This window comes from Prinia subflava, chromosome 2, assembly GCF_021018805.1.
Source record: "Prinia subflava isolate CZ2003 ecotype Zambia chromosome 2, Cam_Psub_1.2, whole genome shotgun sequence".
Classification (NCBI taxonomy): domain Eukaryota; kingdom Metazoa; phylum Chordata; class Aves; order Passeriformes; family Cisticolidae; genus Prinia; species Prinia subflava.
In genome coordinates this window covers 13,004,459-13,029,113 of record NC_086248.1, presented here as the reverse complement: position 1 = coordinate 13,029,113, position 24,655 = coordinate 13,004,459, and the positions used below count along the sequence as shown (strand labels likewise).

Sequence of the window (24,655 nt, the reverse complement as noted above, 5' to 3'; positions counted from 1 at the left end):
ACCAGGGACCACAGGGACTTCCCAAGGCATCAGGACAGGCCCTTACAGAGCATGTTTCACCACCCCAGCAGGGCATAGGAAGAAAGATCACTGCCCTGCATGTGCTGGATACACTCTTGCTGTTACCAGAGAGGGTTTATTTGACTACCTTTACTAGCAGGGTGACCGTCTCATGTTCAACCTGTAGCATGTTAGAACTTCCAGGTCCTGTTCTGCAGAGCTGTTTTCTCCAGCTGACCCCCAGACTTTGTGTGGATTTACCCCATCTCAGCTTCAGGACTTTCCATTTGCATTTACTGAACTCCATAAAGCTTCTATCAGCCCATTTCCACAATTTGTGAAGACACTGGAACTCTGCTTTCTAGAATAGCCTCCTTCAACAAACTGGTGTCACCTACCAACAGTGCATTTCATCATCCAGGCCATTATTAAAGTGTTAAACCTTCTCAGTTCCAATCTCAGCTCCTGAGGAACAACACTAGTGAGCAAATAAAACATACCAGTTAGACTTCTGTCCTGGAGGGACTTTATTAGCACTGATGAGGCCACATCTGGACTGCTGCATCCAGTTCTGATATTCCCAATCTTACAGGGAATTTACTGGAACAAGTCCAGGGAAGGAGCTGCAAAAAATGATTACGGGACTGAAGCACTTAGCTTAGAACATTGAGAAAGCTTAATCGTATTCAGAATGACATTTAGAGTAACATTAAGAACCCCCTCAAACATGTCATGAAGCCATAAAGGCAAGACAATCACTTGTTGTGTATTATTAATGGGGTTCTCCAGGTTAAACTAATCATATTCATGTACTGTATTACAAAATCCAAAGTTCTCAAATTACCCACAAGTAATTTAATATACTTGAATCATATGTCTACAAGCACTGCCAAAATCCATTTGCATTCTTTTCATTGAATAGGAGGTTATAGAGGGCAATTTGATAGAAATATACTTTAAAATAAAATCTTCCTTCGGAATATCAAGTGGATATATACCATAAGCAACATCTAGGCTCTGTGCTTTAAAAGATGGATTCAGGAATATGGTGCTGCAGTAGGGCAAAAGTACTTAGATCACTGATGAAAGACTTCATGTCAAAAGCCTTGTACAAACCTTATGGGCACTGACCCACAGTGACAGCTGTTATCATCAGCTTCTGCTGTATCTTGCAGGATGGAACAGAAGAGAGTCTTCCTCTAAGAACAACTTTCTCCCCACTTTACAGCATATCGAGGGAACATATTAGTCATTGTCAGCACTCAGGCATTGAGACTCTGTGTTTGGCAATATTTCATTAAGTACCAGACATCTAATGAGGAAAAAAGAGTTCGTGTTAAAAATTTCCATTAGATGAAAAATATTTTAATAATTATACAGTTATATATATACATATATTCTAAAGCTTTGCTGCTATTGGACCTACCAAGGAAAAAAATGAAGAAAATAGAATATAGAAACTGAGAATTGTTCAGGTTGGAAAGGAGCATCTGAGATCATCTGGCTCAGTCCCACAGGTCAAGGCATATATTATTGTGAAAACCCTAGTAATCGTCTCATCTTTTTCCTTGGTTCTGCACAAATACAATTCTCTGACACAATTTTCTTCATTTTTTTTATTGTCTGGCTAGTCCACCAGTATTATCAGCTCACAATTTTCATTAAAGGAAAATTTTGTCCTCCATACATTAATGAAAAGGTCTTATACAATGGACACAGAACAACAGTGGCATTTTTATTACCTGCAATGTAGGTTCTCCTGAAGTGGGACTCATACATAGAGGAAAATGCATAAAATCAGGTGACTTTGAGGGGAATTCTAATAACAAAATCTAAACATCTACATTTTAGATAGCCATCCAAGGTCTCAGTTATTTTAACACATGTCAACACTTCCCTGGGCAGAAACCACCAATAGTTATGAATTGTTCCCAATAAGTATTTTGGACATGTCAGCAGCTGGTATGATGAAAAAGCATGTTTAGGCATGTAAACATGAGCAGAGCTGTGTCAGTTGGACACAGAGACAAGGACAAATTCTTACTCCACTTTATTTGCTGATGCACACAGCTCATTTAAAACTGTTCATGTAGTGCCTGTAATACAGAAATGCAACAACTTCAGGGAAGACTTTCCTTGGCTTTCTTATTCATTAAGTACATAAGTAATTGCTATTTTTATGTTTCTCATGATAAGAACAAAAAAGATCTGAAAGCAGGAATGTTTGAAGTATTAAGGGAAAGGGGACAGCTCTTGTCTTTATTAGCAACTGTTTATACTACATCAGCTCTCAAGTAATTTTCGCAACATGAGAAAAAACCCAGGGGACTCAAATGCACTTTCTAGATATTCACAAGAAAGAATTATATACAGTTTGCATGATATTTAACAAACCCAGAATAGCAAGCATATAAGTTTAAATCTGCTAAATTGTGTGAAGTTCTGACATCTGTAGGATTGTTTATGATTTTATGGATGTTTAAAAATCCCTTACATTGAAAACTAAAATACAACTGCATTACAATAAGTGCTTAAAATCTCATGTTCTAGAAAATAAATGGTTTCAGAATGGCTAGATTTAAATTTTTAACTCTGAGTTCAATGAGTAAGACCCTTTTGCTCCTTATCCTTGCCCTTTTGACCAATCACAAAAAGTTAAGGTTCATTCTACTTTAGTCACATTGCCACAATAAGCCAAGAACTGTTTCCACACTGAAGTCTGAATAAGGCTTTCTAATACCTTTGCTAAGGATTCACACGGTACTGCCCCATGGTGAAGCAGAACTAGAGCTTAGAGAGGGCAGCAGGGAACTTACAAAGGATCTGAAAGAGAGGAGATGCCACATGATCTATTTGGAAGTAGCAGAGGGATTTAAAAAATTAATATGGATGTGGCATTAATATTTAAGTGCTAAAGATGCATTTGTAGGCAATTCTGAGTAAGGGCTGCATGAACTGGAAATACTTAGCATTGAAAATAGCCTTGATAATACTAGTCACAACTAGAAACAATAGATTAGAAAATACTAACCATTTTTTTTTCAGAATTTACTGGCATGCCAAATGTAAATATACTGTGGATTTGAAGTTTTGGTGGTTTTTGGTTTTTTTTTTCAAGTGTGTGAAATCTTCTCAGAATAAATCCTACAGCAGGAAGATATGCCCAGTTAGCCAACCACAAACAGCTTGGCAGAGCCAAGAAGGATTCTGGTCAACATGTTGATGACAAAAGCCATTAGTGGAATTCTTACTAGCCTGACAATTAAATCTTGCAGAACGAGAGAGTGTTTGAGCATTTTTATACAACGGTCAGAAAGAAGAATTAAGCTGTTACTGGAAATTTTGGGTTGAGAGACTCAGTTTGGAGTTCCTGCTCAGAAACTGGTATTTCTAAAGAATGTAGAGCTGGTAAGTTTTTTAACGCACGGGAATTTGAACCTAATAATTGCATGAAGTTTGTTTAGTATCTTTTACTATAATGAAATTAAACTTTGGGTTTTTTCCAACAACCAATAATTACAAACTAATTGCAATTGAAATAAACAATAATAATAGGATGCATTTTAAATATCTTATGGAAATTAGTGTCTCAAAGTAGCTGGAGAAAATTTTAAAAAAAGGAAAATTCATCTTTTGGGGATGTCTCATGATATTGTCTCATTCACATACATATATGTATGTACATCTCATATATATAATATACATAAATATATAACAAATATATTCACAGGCATATTTAATGAGACAAGAATGACAAAATATCCTGTTAATAACTGCCTGAGGTCCATTATTAGAAGAGTTAACACTATTTAGTAAAATCTTTTGGGTTGGCCATTTTTTTGGCTTGGGTTTTGCAAAGCAGAATTACAATTTTCCTATCACATGTGAATCAATGAATTAATGAAGTAGAGTCAAGGCCACTAAAGAACAAGTAGTAGACCGCAAGGAAAATGATTTATCACAGATACTTGAGAGAAACATTTACAATTGTATGATCTAGACAATTTACAGAATGGAGTCATGTAGGAGTTGGTTGAGCCAATTATTGTTATTCTTTTTTTCACAGTTTTTAATCCTAAAGAAAAAAAAAATTAAAAGTCAGGCCTTGAAAAAGTAGTGTTGTTTCTCAGCGCTAAAGAAAAGTTATCAGGGACAACCAGGTGGTTCAAGTTAATGTAGCCTGGTCTGAGTTTCAAGAAAAAAAAATAAAGAAAAAATTGCTAAGCGATCTTTTTTTCGTAGAGAATTAAAGGATTAAATCATAGTTAATGTCAATTAATGAAAACAGGTCTTATTAAACAAGGATTCCCTTCTTTCAAATTAGAAATATATTTTATAATGATAATTGCACTGATGGAAACACCTTCCTGTAGGGTATTTGTGACAAAGTTCTGTGTATTATTTGGAATAAATATTAGCAGTACTTGAAAATAATAATGCAAATATGAAGTGAAATATAAACCAGATGATAAATCATGACAGATGGAACACCATTTCTTATGTGAATTTCTATTGACATTCCATAGGCATGGTGACTTCCAACATTGTTCAACCTTTAATCAATGAACCAGAAGTATATACAAAATCACTGCCAGTAAAATGTGCAGATGAAAATACTGAATGAATGATATATGATGAGGAGATACAAGTCTTGGAACACTGAGACAGTTCTAACAAAAAGAACTTAATAATCAAATTCTGGATCAGGACTGTGCAAAAGGGGAGAATTTGCTGTCTGAACTATAGAGTGATACACAAGATATATGAAAAATCTTTTTTTTTCCCCCTCCTGGATATGCCATTAGAGCCATGAAACACCACCTGCACTGTTCATGTCACATTTGAAAGAAAATATCACAGTTTTAGAAATATTGAAAGGGATAAATTAAATGCCAGAAAAGCTCCTAAGGCTTGTAGGAAATGCTACAAAAGAATTCAAAATACTCTATTCGTTTATCTTAGTGGAGGTGAGACTGGAAGATGACTGGGTTACAGCGACTCAGTGTCTTCACAGAGGTAGTATACAAGTATTGATGGAGTCCTGAACTGCAGAAAGGCATATCATAAATCAGTGGATAGTAAAGAAGGCCTTATTTAAACTAGAAATCACATACATCACTCTATAAAGTAAGGGCAATCCTTTTAAAAGCATAGTCATGAGTTTCTTAACTGTCTTTATGTACATCTTCATGTCAAACCACATCACAGGTATTGTGAAAAGATGTCAATATGGAGGACGAACCAGCCTGGAACAGGCAAAATATTAGACAAAATACAATGCCATCCTGTCTCAAAAAATCTGAATTTCTTTCAGAAATGCACAGCAATAGCTGCAAGTTCTAATGATGAAGTTGTATTTTTGCATGTAAGTCTTTAACTTAGAGGCATTTTTTTCTGCATGTATTTGGTGGCTGCATAGCACATTTTAATCATTCCTCCTCACATTCCTTCTCATTACCTCATTCTCTGCCTGATTCTGAGGTCGAATACTCTAGAAGCAGCCCTCTACAAATTAAATTCCTCTAATTTGTACAGAAATGTATGAACAAAATAACTGTGGCATTTATCCCAGACTGAAACATCAAGCTAGGCAGAACAGAAGAAGTAATTGCCTGTTCTTAGTAAGATGTCAAACCTTTTAAAACAACAAACACACGGAGGAGGTCTATTCATTTTTCCATGCAGAGTATATTAGCACAGATACTTCCCATTAGTACCAAAAAAAAAAAAAGCATGTAAGCTTTCTGCATGCTGTATTTATGGGATTATAAAGATCTCTGATGGTTTTGCCTTCAATGATAGATTTTTCTTTTAGAATTTTTATTGTTGGTGCAGATGGGGGACTTTGGATGTAGCTGTTAAACACAGCAGGGCCCTTTACCTCATTTTAAATGGTTTGGTTGGGGAATTAGGACACACCTCATACTGGTGGCTAATGTAGTTGAAATATTGACACAACTTTTGCATTTAAATGGAGGAAAATACTCCCCATTCTATCCTACTTTTAAAATAATGCATTATATTTTGCTAATTTTCTTTTCATTTTGTTCTATCTAGAGATCAATGAGATCTGTCAGTAGCGGCTTGTTACCCCATTGCCAGAACAACTCACTTCCCTACTGACGTTTTATGATTTTCATTTGATAAACTTTTCATTTGTTAAACTTTTCATTTGTTAAACCAGTGCAAAGTTAGCTAAAAAACAACACAACTCCACTGCCCCTAATTAGTGAGGCAGTTTAGGTAACTGCTCTGAATAGGACTACCAGTGCTTCTCTGGCAACTGGTAACTACCTTAGGTTTTAGCTTATATTGAGATATGCTGATAGAAATGAAACAATTTCCTTTCTAGTCATTATAAGATGAGAATATCCACTTAAAAAAACAAAAAAAAAGAGAAGATATGATCTCATAACTCTTTATTAGAAAATATTTTGGCTAGTTTGATGATATCCACCTCTTAATATTTGTCTTTTCTTTTTCTTCTTTTTTTTTTCATCCTGCAGTGAGATAATGCCTTTAGACTGGGGTAGTTAAACTTACAGGCTCTTCTAGAGTGTCTGAAGAAAAATGAGTACATTCTTTCGTTCATATTATGTCTCCAGCTTCAGTGCAAGAAATCACCTTGGGAAAATCCTGTTGGGAAGTCTGAATGAACTCAACCTCTCTCAGTGCAAACTAGCTCTGTGAAGTTCTTTCCCTTCTTCTCTCTGGATGGGAGACAGTTATCCCAGCTAAGAATTTAGTCTTCTTATCCTCTTCATAAAAGAAGTATAGCCTAGCTAAGCTTTCAGCTCCTCTGCTGGATGTTAAAAATACATAGAATCAATTTGGTCTCAAGAGCAGTAAAACAGAAAATGACAAATACTGGAGGGTTACTTTTTCCATCTGTTTCAACACTTTATGAATTTTAAACCCATTTGCTTGTTAATAATACATTAAATATACTGTACCTATGCAAATATCTAAATATATAGAATAGCTGAAGTTCAATAAACACGCCTTTTTTTGTTAGAGAAGCAACATACATATTTTAGGCTAAATGTCACCAACAGTTCTGTTTACATTTCATTTTGTATTTGTTTGTAATGTAAAAATAAGGACAGGAGCTGTCCTGGACAGGGCTCAGCTGACAGGCTCTTTTGTCTTAACATTTCATAACATCACATGTTTGTATACATGTCAGCTGTCAGAGCTTAAAGAAATATAAATGCCTACCCAAACAAAATGTGTACAGGCAGACAGTGATGACAATGATGAGGCCAAGAAAATTGAAATTGGTATGTTTGAATGAATATACACAGTACTTCTTTCCAAGAGGTCTTGAAAAGCTAATTAGCAGTTACATACCCTTCTGTTTTGTTTAGTTTTCCTGGTTTTTTTCATCTTCTTTCATTGAACGGGATAATTCATACCTAGAAAAGCAAACAAGAATATTGTCTCAGTATAGTAAACATTCTTTTCCTAAATACATAAAGACGTTCAGAATTTACTTTCTCTGTTTTGCTGTTGGAAGGATGCTCTCTGTGCTAGGAGAGAGAATAAACACTTCACAGTGCCCATCTCAGATACTAAAACCAAAATGAGTGCACTCTGCTGTATTTCCACTTAAGCTGGTCCTTGTCTTGAGACTTACTGAAATATATTCTTGACTTTCTCAATTTAGTTTTAAGTGTAATTAAAAGAGATACAGTTCCAGCATGTTGGTTGTTAATTAATATTTTATATCAATAATTTTATATTTCTGAAGAATGGAAATATATTAAATATTGACTAAAGTATCATTAATAATGAATGCTTTTTTTCTGCTGAGGCAAATACTTTTTAATAAAAAATACAATATGACACATTATGCTCTATAAGGGCTGTGCCTATTAAGCATCAATTTACAGCTTCTCTTGAGCAAGTGTAGTGTCCACGAAGTGATTGTGTGAGAAAAGGAGGATAGGGAGGATGGAAAAGATGATAACTTTATTTTTCACCATTCCACCTGTATATTGTCTCTAAGATACCAAGAGTGAGTGTTTGAGGAAATAAAATGTTCTTTTGTACTCTACAGAAGACTGGCATTCCACTCACTCTTGTCCTGGTTCTGACTGTTTCCACTTTCTGCTGCTTGAACATTGTTCCATTTCTCTTTTCCATTTTAGATTCTTTATCTTTTGTTCCTCCTGCTAAGTGTAGAAAACTATGTACAAAAGACTATGTATAAAGAAAGAAAACAGGGTGGTAGACATGATTTCCTTTGACTTGTTTTAAAACACGAATTAGTTTTGTGACATTGGCATCAAACTTTAATTCTGACATTGTTTCTAGGTCAACATGGGCATATGGAAATGTTCCACCAAGAGAAAAGATAGTGGAAATGTTTTCCCAAAGTTGTTCCAGTATAAACTTGTATGCATAGGAAAATGTGCTTGATCGGCAGCCATACTCTATTGCAGTGAACATCAGCTTCTAACAGTCTTTTGATCACAGAAAACCTTGTTATTTCCTCCCAGCAGAATATTCTTCACCATTGCTGTATTTTATAATCAAAAAAGCTTAGTGATCAAAGGGAGCCATTTTCATTTCTGGCAGAAGTTTTTACCATTAGTGTGTGAAAAAGCAGTTATTGTTGAACACTTTTTTCCTTCTGAAAGAGTATTTTGGGCAGAAAGGAAGGGGTTATTTTTGTCAAATGCATTTTCTAGGGGCAGTACCAGTCTATCACTTTTTGCTAGATACAGGCTGAAAGCATGCAGTTTGCATAACCAAAAATAGCTGTGTTCCAAGTACTATATTTCCCAATAAACTCACCTTGCTTGACACCTTCAGTGCCAGATAGAAACACTACTGAATATTTTAATCTAACGTGTTGCTGGTTTATTACAAACATTGAGGTTTCAACTGTTCCATCCTAATTATCTCTTCCTATTTCCTTGATAGTGAATATTAGATTGCAGCCCTTGTAAAGTTGACATCCACTCTGACTGCCTAATAAAAGCTTGTAATAGTCACACAAAAAAGAGTTAAAACTTGAAATGGATCACTCAAGGTGCATGAACTGGATGGTTTGCAGTAAGGTCTGATTAAAGATAAGATGATAGTTCAAAGCAAAAGAAAGAGTGGACTGTACGTCAGGAAATTTATATGTAAACTAGAACATAAAACTAGAATTTATTCTCAAGTGAAATGTTTCAAGAATCATTGCATGACTAAGTTAAAGTAAATTATGCAAAGTACAGACTGTAGGGAACAATTTTGCAAATGAATTTTTATCTCTAATTTCCCAAGCTAAGAATATCCATGATACCAGCAAATCCTGTGTGGGGAAAGTGACAATTCCACTATGTTCTTTTAATGGATCATTATTTTTATCATTCTCTGGAGGACTCTTAACAAACAAGGGATTCTGTCTTGAAACCATCAAAGGATATTTTTACTACATAGGATATCTGTCCAAAATGGATCTAAAAAAAGAGTCAGAAACAATAAAAGGTAGAACTACCAATTTTTTCAGTCCTGATCAGTCCAGACCACTGGACAGAAACCAATTTGCCATCAAATGTAACAGAAATAAGAAATATTCTTTTGTTTGTTCATTTTCAGACAACAAGCTAGATTTAAGATGAACTGTTTTGTTCTTGTAAGTTTTGCCACTGTAAAATTATGAGATGTTGCTGTTGCCTGGAAAACAGTGCTGCTAAAAAGTGATCGTACAGATATCTCCCATCACCACAAAACATTTGGAAATTTCAAAGCTGTCGTGGTTTGAAGGGAAGTGAGTTTTTTTGGAAGTAGTGGTCAAACCAATCAGTCCTTAGGTCTGAGTATTGGCACCTTTGTTGGCCACTAAGAGGTTGGACACGCCTCTGAGGACACGAGGGGTTAAAAGCCGGATTTCCCAGCAGGACTCCCTCTTTCCTGCTCTGCTTTCGGAGAGGGAGCGTCTTCTCCTCTCCCCTGCCCGGGCCTGGCTAGGCCGGGTGGGGGAGGGGAGCAAGGTGGGCCTGGCTGAGCAAGGTGGGCCTCGGGGTGGGGAACAGAGGGAGCTGGAGTGGAGCTGGTCCAGCTTCCATCTAGAATGGAGGGGTGGAGGGAGAACTTTGGAGGTGCCTTCCGTCCCCCTCCCTGTCCCATCCCGTTCCCCCCCCTTCCCCCCCCCCGGTCCCGTCTCTCTCCTCCCCCCACAGAGAGAAGGTGCCGAGTTGGAGCTGCTTGTGAGAGCTGCAGTGTCTGCGATCGCCTGTGCCTGACCTTGGTGGTGGGAGATAAAGCTTTTAACTCTTTCTAAGGCAGAAGAGAGTTATCCCTGGACGCTGAATTCTCATAGTTGGTGGTTTTAGAAGAGAGAGGACAGCCTGGGACCGAGAGGGTAATGTGAGATGAAAAGAAGCCCCTTCGATTGCCAGAATGAAGAGGAGTGGCCTATTGGGCCGGACCTTTCCTGCATAATGATAGCCATAGACGGACCCTGGACCCTCCTGACTATAAATAAGACTGTGTTTGGGTGGATGTTTTTGGCTCAAACCCAGAGACGTTCTGGCCTGCTTCTTGGAGCCCCCGGCCCCAGGGGTAAATGGGGGGGACCTGAGTCCCAAAAATGAGAAGATGGCTGGTTTTTGGTACTTGGCCAAAACATCCTTAAAAAGAGCCCTGTTGCAGTGCAGGTCCATGGACGGCAGTGAGAGTGCTGGACATGGAAAGGAGGGTGTCACCCTGGCAGACCCCTCGAGGCAGTGCCATGGGTGACGTGGGAACACGGGATGGTGGACCTGTGTTTCCTGTGGGGGGGGGGGTCTGTGGTGCGAGAGAGACTCCTCTCGTCCTGGATGGGATGTGGATTGTCTGAATTTTAAGGGATGATGATTTGGATTAGGAACCCAGGGTTGTTGAGGGATTAAGCAAGTAGATGAAGGTAATGTGCTGGAGTCAACTGAGTGAGCATGTATGGAATGGAAATTGGGGGGAGGAGAAGCAGTGTTTTGGGAGGTTTTCTCTTCTGCTTTTGGGTGGCTGGGTTTTTCTTTCCTTTCCTATTGTCCATTGTTATGTAGTATAATAAATTGTCTGTCTGTTTCAAGTATTAGGCCTGCTCTGCTCTGTTCTTGACCACATCTCACAGTACTTTATTGGGTAAAATATACCCTCATGGGTGCATTGGCATTTTGCCTAATGTCAACCCATGACAAAAGCCTTAAGGAGATAGGGTTTGAAATATTTAAATTCTGTTACACCACACATTATTCCAAGGAATTTATTTAGCTCCTGGCCCTTGCTTATCCCAACCCTCTTCATAAGCTGAGAATTACATAAACTCTCACAAATTACATTCCCTGGAAGACTAAAAGACTCTGGAAAACCCAAGCAGCACTTCACATACACAAAATCTATGGATATAAATTAACAGGTTTTTCTAGGCTAAGTAAGCAAGATTTTCTCTTACATTACCTTTGATCTTCTGATCATCTGTTATATTTAATCTAATTTCTTTAATTCAGTGCTAATAATATCAAAAATCTTTCATGATATAAACATAAGTGAGTATATTCCCTTCTAGGTCAGACTCGATTCAGATTCATTTGACAGTCACTCACTGACCAAAGATAAGAAAACTAATTAAGCTGATATTGAAGAAATATATGCTTTGAACCATCTAATCTAAAAGCTATTTTTGTTCTCTGAAGTTAACTTTAAGCTAGTCTGATACTAAGCTTGAGATCAAGTGTAGAAAGAAGGATCTTGTGTCTAAATGCAGAACAATCAATTATCAAGATGTGAGTGAAAGCAGAACTACTCACATTCTTAAAAATCAAGCTTAATATATTCAAATGTGACTTTTCTGCTTCAACCAGTGGGAGATGTTGCTCTCAAGGGTATAAATCTTGTTTAGCATTATTAAAAATAAATGTTTTATTTTCAGAAGTCTTTCTTTACTTTTGTACAGAGGAAAAAGAGGAAATTCTCTGTAGGAGGTAGGAATGGATGAATAGGAATTATAGTTCCATGGCCTCTTAGACATACTCATATTTCAAGTAAAGAGCAGGGGAGATATGTACAAATATCATTGCTTTTGTCATCAAATTGATTTCAAAAGTATAGCACAGATATAGCACTATAGCACCTGAAGCAAAGGGGAATGATTGTGAACTAAATGAACTGAACAGAAATTTTCTGGACATTTTAAAGTGGTGATTGCAGACTAAAGGAATGATATGGTGGTGAGGCAATGGAACAGATTGCTCAGGCTGGCTGTGGAGCCCTCATCCCTGGAACTGTTCAACACCAGGCTGGAAGGGGATCTGAACTTCCTGGTCTGGTGGAAAGTGTCCCAGCACATGTCAAGAGATTTGGAACTAGATGATCTTTAAGGCCCTTTCCAGCTGAAGTCATTTTATCATACCTAAGGGTTTATCAAAGGAGAGGAAGAGAGGGGCTAATGAGGATGTATTGGATAATGTGGGACCCAAGCATGCTACAAATGGTGTGGGACAAGGGGTGTAGTTTGCAATGATTTTATTTGTGATGGATGTAACTTTCCTCATAGTAACACATCTGGTGCTATGTTTCTGATTTTTGAGCAAAACAGTGTCGATAGCCCACCAATGTTTTAATTGTCACTGAGCAGTGCCTGTGCTCTGTCAAGGTGTTCTCACCCCTGCTTCCCACAGTGAATGGGCTGGGTGTGCTCAGGATGTTGGAAGGGGACACAGCCAGGACAGCTGACCCCAGATGACCAAATGGATGCCCCATACCACATGGCATCATGCTCAGCTTCTAGACCTGGGGGAAGAAGAAAGAAGGGGGATGTTTGGAGTGTTGACATTTCTTTTCCCAAATCACCACTGCATATGCTGCAGTTCTGTTTTCCTGGAGATGGCTGAACACCTGCCTGACACTGGGAAGGAATGAATGAAGTCCTTATCTTGCTTTGGCTGCATATAGCTTTTTCTTTACCTATCGAATTGTCTATGTCTCAGTCCATGACTTTTCTCACTATTACACTTGTAATACCTTTCCCCATCCCTCCAGGGGCAGGTTAACAAAGTCTTGTGGGACATTCAGCTTCCCACTGGGATTAATCCACAACACTGCATGAGAAACTTTTAAAGGAAGTCTTCTTTCCCCTGGGCTTTCTTCCTCTTTCCTGTTCAATATCACATCATTGACCCGAAGATTTTACTGTGAAGTACACAGAATTCAGCTCAGCCAAAACTTCTCTGTATAGCACAACTGACCTTAGTTGTCCTAATTGTATACTTGAATGGTGGGTGAGGTAGATACATAAAACATTCATGTGTTTTTCTGTCTTTCAGCTTATGAACTATTTGTGACAGGTGATTTGTTGTAGCTGCAGCAGCATCTATTACGTGATAAATGCTGCAACCTGCATAGAGAATACAGAATTGAAATTATTAGCTTCTTTTGTTCTCTGACCAGCTTCCAAACAAAAATCCTGTAATGCTTTTTCAGCAGTAAAAAATGAAACCTTGTGAATTGCAAAAGGTCTTATAACACCAGGCAGAGAAAAATTAAAGGATTGCCTTTAGTTGCAAAGTAAGCTTTCAATTCTGCAATCCACTTTTTACAATTTAAGCAAAGGCAATCAAGTCCTCTGGAATAACTCCAGAGCTACACTGACCCTAAGAGCTTGTGGACTGGGATCCCAAGTGAACGCCCTTCACCTTTTTTTGACACTAAGCTGAATTTACTGTTTTATTTTATAGGAAATTTTGCTTTCAGAACATGGGTGCAAAATACACTTGTTTTCATTTACTGGAAGTTAGTTTTTTCTATGCATATCAAATGTTAATAAGAAAATAAAGCAGAGATCCAAACACCTGTCCTTCTAAATATCACATATGAATTACAAGCAATTAATGCCAACAGTGCACAACAACCTAGACTGAGAACTCAGTTCCCTCCACAGACATAACAACAGCATGCAGAACTTTATAATACTGAGATTACCCTGTGCATCTGTGTATATTCGTGACTAATGACACTTGAGCTGTGAAAGTCACAGGTAGAAACTGTGATTCAGTATTGATCAAAACAGAATTATTAGTTTCCAGCACCATCAGATTCCATGAGAGGTCAGTCCTAGTTTAATGGACTTCAAAGAACAATAAGCACATGAATAAAGCTTTGATGTGCAAAGTTTGCTATTTAAAGTGCATTTATCTGACCCTTAACAATAATGTAAGCATTTCAAAATATGCAATTCATGCATAATTGATTTTTTTTTATTAGACCTTATTGGGTAAATGCTTCATCAGCTTTATAAAGGACAGACAATTATGTACATGTTTTTAAAAAACCTGTCAGGCTCACTTAATAATGTTATTTATTTTTAATTTTTTATAAAACAATGTGAGAAACTTAGAGGTAGAATTGTCTACAATACCACTCCTAGTGGGTATTTCTACTGCAGAGCTCAGTTCTGTACTGATTTTTTGGATCACTACTCTTTCCTTTTCTAGATGCTATTGCAGCCAGAGCACAGGTGCCTTAATTCACTGCAAAATTTACAGGAGCCCTAACACCTCGCTGGGGACGGCCATATTCCAAAGTGACTGCAGTCATTCAGATTTCTTTTTCTCCATAAACACTGCTCCTTGCTTTTTACTAACTTTCTAAATTTAGGCAGAATCTATACTAAATTCTTTTTGAGGTTCCTCCAGACTTGTCATTTTTCCCTTACTTCTTTCTCACTCTACAAATTGATAGTACCATTGCTCAGTGTTATAACCTGTGTTTCAGAGCCTATTCAGCCAAGAGATTGACTGAATGCTGAGGTTCATGTAGAGAATGGACCAATGGGTCTCCTCTTTATTTCCTCTGAGTGAACAGCTCTATATCATTGATTTAGTTTTATTCCTTCTATATTATGTTTTCTATTATTGTTATAATTTTTTTTAATAAAAAAAAAACCCTAAACACTCACAAGCAAGATCTTTACTGCACAATTTTATGAAATTATCTGAGGAAGCTGAACAGGACCCAAATCAATTTGATGTCTCACAGTAAATGACATCTGGTGTAAATGACTGAAATATTCTCATATGTAATACCCCAAAAGAATCAGCAGCCTGCTTGAGAAAATCACTATTTCATTATTTTAAGTTAAAAACTATGTCTTAGATTCAGTGCTGATACAACAGAAGGCCAGCAAAGGACAAGAAGCACAATCTTTGAGTATGAATTATAAGCAAGTCTTTTATAAGGGTTGAAAAATTCAGAATAAAGAGAATGTCCACCTTTGTGATGTCCTAAGAGCACACTGCTTTGCAAGCATAGTAATAAAAACACTGAAAAATATATTTAAATATTATGAGTAGGATGAGTAGATGGTGAGATAGGACTCTGTCACTTGTTGCTTTTTCTTACTTCATATAGTCATTGACTTTTTGGTGCATCATCTACCTTTTTTTTTGTGTAAGACTGGACATAGAAAATCCAGGCATTGTCTATGATTCTCTTAGGTACTATAACATGAATATTGAAAACAGACACCTTATATTATATGCTCTGATTTTACTATAAGAACAGTCTGTATACCATGAGTCAGTGTCACATAGTCTTGTTTTGATATAAAAAACTGAGAAAATTATAGAAATATCATTTTTTTGGTAGAAGAATACTTAGCATTTATTGAAGCACCTAACAGCATATTATCACAAATCACAATAAAACACAGCTGTTTACCCAGTTTAGAACCAAATTCACAGCTTTTTGGTTAAGTTAATATAAAAAAAAATCACACTAAATAGTTGTTTGATTATTATGAAAATTCTGTGTTACAGCCCCTTATTTTAGTCTATATAAATGCAAATATGCTTAATGGAATTAAAACAAAATTGCATCATATTCCGATCTTTTGCATTCCTTATCTGAACTTTAATATACTTTCAAAATAAACACACACAATGGTATTTCTCTTTGAAAAACCTATTAAAACCCTTTTTTTTTTTTCCAAAAAAATTGAGCTAGAGACAAGAATTAATATGAAATTTTCAGACATATGAATAATAAGAGCAAAATAGTTGCTTATTTGGCTGAGAGTTTTCGCAGCTGGATTCTCTGGTCTAATCAGAACAAGCATTTTTCTTACTATGATGTAAAAACTGGAAGACATGGTTTGCATTTCTTTTTTTTAAAGTTCTAATGGTAGGCACTCAAATATGAAAGTGTTGACCTTTACTCTGTGCATAGAATTAAAGACTTAAATTGCTGTGACTTTCTCTCAGTGTTATCATAATTGAACATGTTGAAAAATTGTTCCCCTATTTTTAAAAGTCATATAAGAGGATTTCTTCCACTAAATAAAACTGACTCATTATAATAAAATTAAAGAGATCAAAAAGCCAAGAGTAAGTTTTAACAGCCTTAAATAAAAAAGGGGACACCAATAAAATGGAAAAGGTTCAGGTCTTAAGTGAGAACAGTCCTAAACAATCTCTCTCCAACAGCAGACCAGAAAGCATAAGCCTGTAGCCCTTTTCTTTTTTCCTAGCATTTCCAAAGGGTGTTTCATTGTTCCAGCTGAAAACAACATCATGACATGACATGATTATGACCCATCACAATGCTGGCACTGCACCAAATATCATTAATAAAAAGGTTAAATTCTTAAAAAAAATATTCTCACAGGCTAAGCAGCAGAAATTCAGTGAGGTCTCTAAATAATTAGGTCCCATTTAAAAGTTTGTTCTCATAGTTAATGTCTTCGCTTCTACATCGTACGGTTAGACAGTTCAAGATGATTTACAGTGGATGAATAAAAAGAAACACAAAGTTCCCCGTTCTAAGTTATTCTGACTGTAAGCCAGGTACAAAGTATATTCACTGGCAGAACACTTGCATGCAAGAATGCAATTGATCTTGCATTAGTATCATGCAAGATGATTTACCAGCACAAATGATTTCTCTGCTGTCACAGAGACTACAGCATGGCTGACTCCAATGTAAAAGTCTGTCATAAATATCTGCATTAAGACACGTGAGCTGCTATTCATTACTGTCAGCCAGCTGAGGATGCTCAGCTCCTGGTAGGATGCAGCTTATCAGCCTCACGGAGTATTTATAAAGGCAGTGGGGATATGTTAAAAAGCCAACAAACTCCTCTTTGGGAAGTTGTCTACTGGATTTGAGAATTTTGTTTTATTTGTTTCCTTAAGTGGACATATTAAGGAATGTGAATGTTTTACTTTATTATTTTATGATGGAAGAAAGTAACTGTACTCTGAAATTCACTTGGTTTTCTCTCCTCATTTATTCTACCTGCATTTTCTCTTTTCTTTTTTCTCTTGTATTTTCCTCATCAAAATGATCCGTCTGCTTTCAGCTCCGTGCGTGGGACTCTATGCAGTGTCTTCTAAAAAAATTAGTTAATACCAGAAAAATGCCAATAAAAGGCAATTCAGATGGAGGAAAGATACTTACAACAGTCTATTGCAAGTGTAAAAGCATGACTAACAAACAGAAAGTTTTTAAGGTATTGTCATATTTAAATATATTGTAGTCAAATTTCCAGTTTTAAGGGAAGGTAGTATCTGTGAAGTTAGAATTATTTGGATTAAAGGAGCTTTGAAGTTTCTCCAGTATATCACAATAATGAAGTGAAAAAAAATGTTGTCCAAAGAACACTAGTAATGCTGTGCTTTACTGTTAATGATTGCTGTGATGTCTGTTCCAGAAGTCAAATGATAGGGTCACAGAGAGATGCAAGCTGAATGGACTATAAGAATCCTAATGCATTACAAAAAATAGTAATATAAAAGTAATAACATAAAATACAGCTTATTTTATTTGCCATTTGGAAGTGCAAGCACAGATAAATCAAAACTTCTTTTAAAAGGTATCACCTCTTACTCACTTGGCATATCTTAATCTTGAAAGGTGTTTGCTGTGAACAATCTGCACTCAAATAGCTCAACCCTGCCTGACTGTAACTATCCTTAAATATCTTGGTAGTAGGACTGACTTCCACCTCTAAGCAGAAGTAAAATAAGGACGAGGTTTGGTTCAGTGAGCGCAAAATAATTTAGTATAGAGGATTCAGAATATCTGAGATATTTCACTATCTGTTCAGCAGATTGTAGGCATAAGATTCCATGAAAGAGAATATAGACAAAAGATGAAATCTTACCTTCTGCCATTTTCAGAGTCTTTCTAAAGATATATATAGCAAGCAAAAATTATATATACACAAGCAAAAATTTAATTATATTTTCTGTTTGAACAAGGCAAATACAGAAAGAAACAGAAGACAGAAAAAAATTTAGTCTCAATATTTAAGAACATAGAAACCTTAGAAATTAAAACATAGAAAGCCAGAGAATTTAAAGCTTTATGATCTTACTGATATGGATGTCATAAAAATGGCAAAAGTTTCCTAGGGATTTATGTTTCTATTAAAGAGAAATCAGGAATGCTAGAGAAATGGCACTCATAGAGAAGGAATACCACATTTAAATAATTTTTTAGATGTTCACTAAAATCCTAAAATATCAGAGGTTCTCCTGAGACCTGGGCTTTGCAATTTGTTTTAAACTTTAAACGTGTTTTCAACTGCAGGCACATTATTGTAATTGGTAATGGATGGAATTCATTAATTACCCCTGACTTCAGACACAAGCACATTTGTTCAGTTTGTTAAGTCCAGTGGTAAGGATGCACTTGCCAGTGCTTTATTGAGCTAGTTTTGGCTGGAGTAGAGTTAGTTTTCTTTGCAGGCTGGTATGGGGCTGTGTTTTAAATCTGTGCTGAACACAAAATTAATAATACAGAGATATTTTTGTCATTGCTGAGCAGGGCTTGCACAGAGCCAAGGCTTTTCCTGCTTTTCTTACTGCCACACTGGTGAGGAAGTTGGGGGTGCATGAGTGGCTGGGAGGAGATACAGCCAGGACAGGTGACCCAAACTGACTGAAGGGAGAGTCCATGCCATGGGACATCATGCTCAGCAGGTAAAGTAGGGAGAAGAAGGATGAGGAGGGGATGTTTGGGGTGATGGAGCTTGTCTTTCCAAGTTACCATTAGTGTAATGGGGCCCTGCTGTCCTGGAGATGGCTGAACACCAGCCTATCCTTGGAAAGCAGTGAATTAATTCCTTGTTTTGCTTTGCCTGTGTGCCTGGCTTTTCCCTTCCCTATTTAACTGTGTGATCTAACTTCTGACTCTCTCCCTGACCCGGCTGGTAGGGGAGTAACCAAGTGGCTGAGTGGCACTTGGTTTCTGGCTGGAGTGGAACCACAAGATTCTATGTTCAAAAGATATTCAGAGTGTAAAACAGACAGAATAATTGATCTTGGGAACACAAAACAAGAGAGAAGCTCACAGAAAATACTTATTCAGGGGAATGATTTGATTTCTAAATACCATGTTATAAAAGCTTGTAATAAAATTACTTTTATGTAAACAAAACTATTACTCATGAACAAAACATAATAATGATCGCAGAGGTCTTGTTCTACTGTTTATTACAATTGGAACATATGAAGTTTCTTTAAAAATAGGATGCTTAAAAAAGAAAACATAGCTTCTCTAAATTGTTTTCCACAATTCTAACTTTTTTCTTCTCAAATATATTTGCTTGGTAAAACACCCAGATTTTAGTTTGGCAGAATTTAATCAAGATGGTTTGGGTCAGTACATCTAATTGATCTGGAATTTAAATTATGGGACAGCCAAAACTTTCTTTGTGCCTACAAACGAGATAATGACTTATAAATGGACACTGGCTGAGATGAGACTGCAGAAGAGTAGAAATGGCAGCAACATGGTCAGCAACTCCCTTTCTGCAAAACAGAAACCATGAAGATGTCACTTTCAGAAGGGTCTGAAAGTAAAAATTAATTTTAGTTTCATGCTGAGCTGTCTCCAAGTAAGGCATTTGGACAATTCTAAATCAGTAATTCAGAGTTTTTCTTTCAGATCAGGAAGCTGGAAAAAGGTGATTAGAAGGGAGTAAGAAATTTAAAGGCTAAACAACATAATACATTTTTATTTTGATGTTTTATGAGCTTCATATTATTTCAGGGCTAAAATCAGAATCACTTAGAAACTGAAACACAGATCTCTATTTTATTCAAATTTCTTAGAAACAGTAAGTCAGGTTTTACTATACTGCTTTGTAAATATTGAGTTTCTCCATCTGACTTGTTTGTTGTTTTGGCTTCTCAATACTCTCCCAATTGTTTCAGTGACTTTAGTATCATGACTTGAATAACGTCAGGTCAGTTCTGTGTTCGTACTGGGAATATTGATCCCAGTAAAGCTGCATTTTACTGAAGTAAATTGAGACAACAGTCATGCTGGATTTCTAGTATTATTATGCAGAACATTCCTCTTTCTACTGTGTAGAAAATTAATTTCCACATTCCCTTAGTTCTGTGTAGATCCTTGCATTATCTTGAACAACAGATCCACATACATTTTATTAAAATACATTATAAAATTCTTTTATTGCTTCTGATCAGATTCTCAATTGTCCTGTTTCTCCATTTTGTACCTGCTTGCAGTAGCCTTATAAAAAAATACAATTAAAAAATACAAATTAAAAAAAAAGAAAAAAAAAGAGAAAGAAGAAATATGTTGTAAGAACTTAATGCCAATGTCCATATAGTTAAATTGTCTGAATTCAATACATTTTACTGTAATATAATATCCCAGATGTGCTGGTAAATAGTGATATTGCATCAAGATTAATTTTTTTTCTTCATTATAGTTTATTTAGGCCAACTTGTCTCACAGTTTCTGATATATTAATTTTTAACTTTCTCCTTAATTCTTAAGTAAAAGATCCTAAACCATAATTCCAGCAGGTAGAATAATTTATTACATTCAGCTCTTCAAGATACTATATGCTTTTGAAGATAAATCAGCAGAATTAATTTAAATGATTGCGATGTTTTATGTATAGAAAATGAAAGACTCATTCTGCACAACAGGCCATACCTGATACAAGGCACATTTTAAAATTGCAGAGAAAACTGACACAGGTATTTCTGTGTTTATATACATGTATGTGTATAAATATGCACCTTCACATGTGTAGCTGTATGCATGACTCCCTATACAACATCTGACAAGGCCATGAAATCTGTCACTGTATTTGTTCATCAAGGTGATACTGATTAGCCAAGTTCCTTATAAGACAGAGGATTTAGCCACCGTTAAAGCTTTGGGATTTCAGGGTATATTTGTGAGTTCTGAGCTCTTTGTCTGGGATCTATTTTGTGCTGCAGATATCTTAGTAACTGATTCCTTCCTAAAATTTCAGGAGAATTCACTTAAACCCTTTCAGAGTTACAACTGTAAGATTGCTTACCTCTGATCAACTCAACCCTTTCAGAAATAAATCATGAGGAGAGAAAAGAATAGAGGTTTAGTAAAGGCATCTACTAACTGCTATGAGCTTAAGAGTAAAGCTAAGCAGTGTGTTTGGAAAACTCATCTTTTATAAGAGAAATTAATCAATTGAAAGGTGCTTCCTCCATCCCTAAACATCATCTCTTGTTTATATTTGCAGACCATGGGGAATGCAACAACACCAACAGGATGGAGAGGAATCCTGCACTGCATGGAAGCTGTGTGAAAGTAAGTTAAGAATAAAGTTTAGAAACACCTCATGTCCTAAAATATACCTGTTATCTTACTTCCAGCTGCTCCATGTAAAGGAAATAGAGGTAATTTAGAGTGACAGTTGCAAACAACAGTCTTTAGACCGAGATGTTTTTTTTCAACTCAACACACTGCTAAAAGCACTTACTCTCATGTAGAAAGTGTTGTCAAATACTCCTGTCAAAACCTCTTCCATCGTCCCTCCCTTTGCTGCACAGTTAAGACACACTTTTCTCTCCCTCTGTCTTACTTCAAGTACATCAGATTTGCTGCTTTTTCCAATTTATTATATTTTTCACTTCTCATTGTGTGAAAAGCTGCTGAAAGCTTAACACCTTCAGTTTTCATTGCCCATATTTTGATACTGATGGTCTTTTTTACGTAATGAAGGTAATGAGAAAAAATAAATGAGTCAAGACCATAATTCAGAATATACCTGTGTCCTGGAGTTCTTGCTATTAGAGTAACTTTACTAGAATTTACTTTGGAGATCTGACGAGGAAAGTGTACCTGTTCTCAGTGAGCGTAAATTTTATGAGAAAAAAACATTAAGCAACAAAATGGTATCATTTTGGAGAAATTTGCAACTAGCAAGTATTCTTTATACATATTCTTTCTTATAAAGGGAAACAATGCAATAAAGAATTTATATTTATATATTCTGTTAAACTGATATTATTATACAAATCCTAGATGAGTCAATATAGCTGGAGTTTTTTATGCTATCCAGGCAATATCTCTAAATAATTTGTTTTGACAGTTCAGAGTTACAAATTTTGTTCAAATCAGTGCATTTTTGCTTTCCATATCACAACTGAGAAAACATGGTTTTAAGGGGTTTTTTTAATGTATTTTTGTCCAGGTCTAGAACATTCCAGTAACCTTAAATTATTAGACATACTCCTTGGATCAAATCGGGCTGGCCCTCAAGGATTTTAAGTCACTTTTCTATTTTTCTAAGGATGTTTGTGTTACCAGTGTTATGTATGTTAGATATTCTAGACAGACCGGTAAATCTACACAGTTTGCTAGATTTACTTTTACCAAAAGGAAAAAAAAAGCATAATAAGTATTTTGAAAAGCATAATAATAATTTTGTTTTCTGATGTCTCTAAAACCTTTATATTATCTATTTTTAAATGTTTGAAAAACAAGCTGTGATATGCTGAAATGTTAAGGGTTAATGACTTAAAAAACTGACCATTTCCAAAAGCAACATGTGCTTTTCTGAGTCCCGGTTTGCATCCCCCAATCAAAGTGAAGGTTTTGAGATAGACAAAGGAGAAGGACAATAAGAAACAGATCCTGTGGAGAAGGGATAATGTTTTTTTTATGTCAAATTCCACACAGCTGGCTTCCCCTCTGGGAGAGGCATTGGGACATTCACATGTAGGCCTGAAGGTATTCATCCCCTCTGATGGGGGAACTGGAACAACTACACTGAAATGAGAGGCAGCTGTCATGTCTTAGAAGGTGTCATGAACCATCAAAGTCCCCTGAAGCACCCTTAAGACTTATTTCTGGGACCTTCCACCAAATAACTGCACATGATCCACAGTGCTGCAATAGACAATTTAACACTCCTGCCTCCCCAGGGGAGTTATCTGGCCATTCCACGTGAACCTGTAAGTATATTAACCCACTGAACTTTGTGTTTCCTGGGCTTCCCCCACCCCTGATGGATCAAGAAAGCAACCATCACTCTTACCAACTGACATTCAAATTGCAACAATCAAGTCTTGTTGCTGGATCCACATGTAATAATTTGCATCTCCCTTCCCTTCCCTTCCCTTCCCTTCCCTTCCCTTCCCTTCCCTTCCCTTCCCTTCCCTTCCCTTCCCTTCCCTTCCCTTCCCTTCCCTTCCCTTCCCTTCCCTTCCCTTCCCTTCCCTTCCCTTCCCTTCCCTTCCCTTCCCTTCCCTTCCCTTCCCTTCCCTTCCCTTCCCTTCCCTTCCCTTCCCTTCCCGCACCTTCCCTTCCCTTCCCTTCCCTTCCCTTCCCTTCCCTTCCCTTCCCTTCCCTTCCCTTCCCTTCCCTTCCCTTCCCTTCCCTTCCCTTCCCTTCCCCTTCCCCTTCCCCTTCCCCTTCCCCTTCCCCTTCCCCTTCCCCTTCCCCTTCCTCTTCCTTTTTATGTAACAGAAAAACAGACAAATGAGGATAAGTGCTCTGAGCCATGTATTATGCCATAATCTTGAAATAACCATGAGAGGTTTATGTATCTACAGCTCTTGGTGGCTGGTTTTGGAAGTGATCTCCAATGTGTTTTATCTGCCTTCCATTCTGGTTTACACAGAGGTTAAAAATCTCATTTTGCAGCAAAAAGTACATGACCCTACAAACAGACTTCTGATTTTTCAATTTCCTTTTAAAAATAGTAACAAAAAATATTTAAACAATTATTTCATCAAGTCAGAAAATATTCCCACTAAAAACACACAATTAGACAGTTACAGAGCTAACAAGACTAAATTATGAGTAACCTTGCAAAATTAATTCCAACATTTATTTCTAAAATTTAACTACTTACATTTTTATTGTGGCTCCCAAGTTGATAAACATGGTCAGTAAATGTGGTTTATATAGACAAATGGAGAAAGAAAGAAGAAAACAGAAAGAAAGAGCAACAATGCTATTATTTTAGTTTGTCTGGAAAATGACTGGCTGAAAAGTACCACAATCATATATAACTTTTGCAGCAGCTTAAAAGCAACAAGGTGTTTTCTATTATTTGTACAATTCATACTTTCGAAAAAAATATATGCTACAGCCTGGGCAACTCAGACATGCAATAATCTAGGTTGCTGCTAGTGGCACAATGAACCCTCAAAACTTACAGCTTTGCCACCTGATACAAAAATATCTAAATAAATAAAATGCATTCCCAATTGTACTCTCAGCTCACAAACATATTTTCTCATAAGCCTGCCAATATAAGTTATTTGGTGGAACAATTTATCTGAACTGAAAACAGCCTTACCTGCCAGTTGAAAACAACATTTATTTCCCAATCTATTTATCCAAATTAAACTCGGAATATGTGACTGTC

At 36.6% G+C, this 24,655-nt stretch overlaps 1 long non-coding RNA gene across 1 annotated transcript in view; it reads right to left on the bottom strand.

Moving 5' to 3' along the window:
* Positions 1–272: 272 nt before the first annotated feature.
* The window catches only part of LOC134547683 (uncharacterized), a 36,857-nt gene continuing 12,474 nt past the window's right edge, over positions 273–24,655 (bottom strand). The window contains exons 2-4 of the long non-coding RNA XR_010079544.1: positions 7,351–7,415; positions 1,117–1,312; positions 273–623 (exon numbers count right to left, since the gene is read on the bottom strand). This is a non-coding gene — a long non-coding RNA (uncharacterized LOC134547683). The remainder of the gene's footprint in view (positions 624–1,116; positions 1,313–7,350; positions 7,416–24,655) is intronic.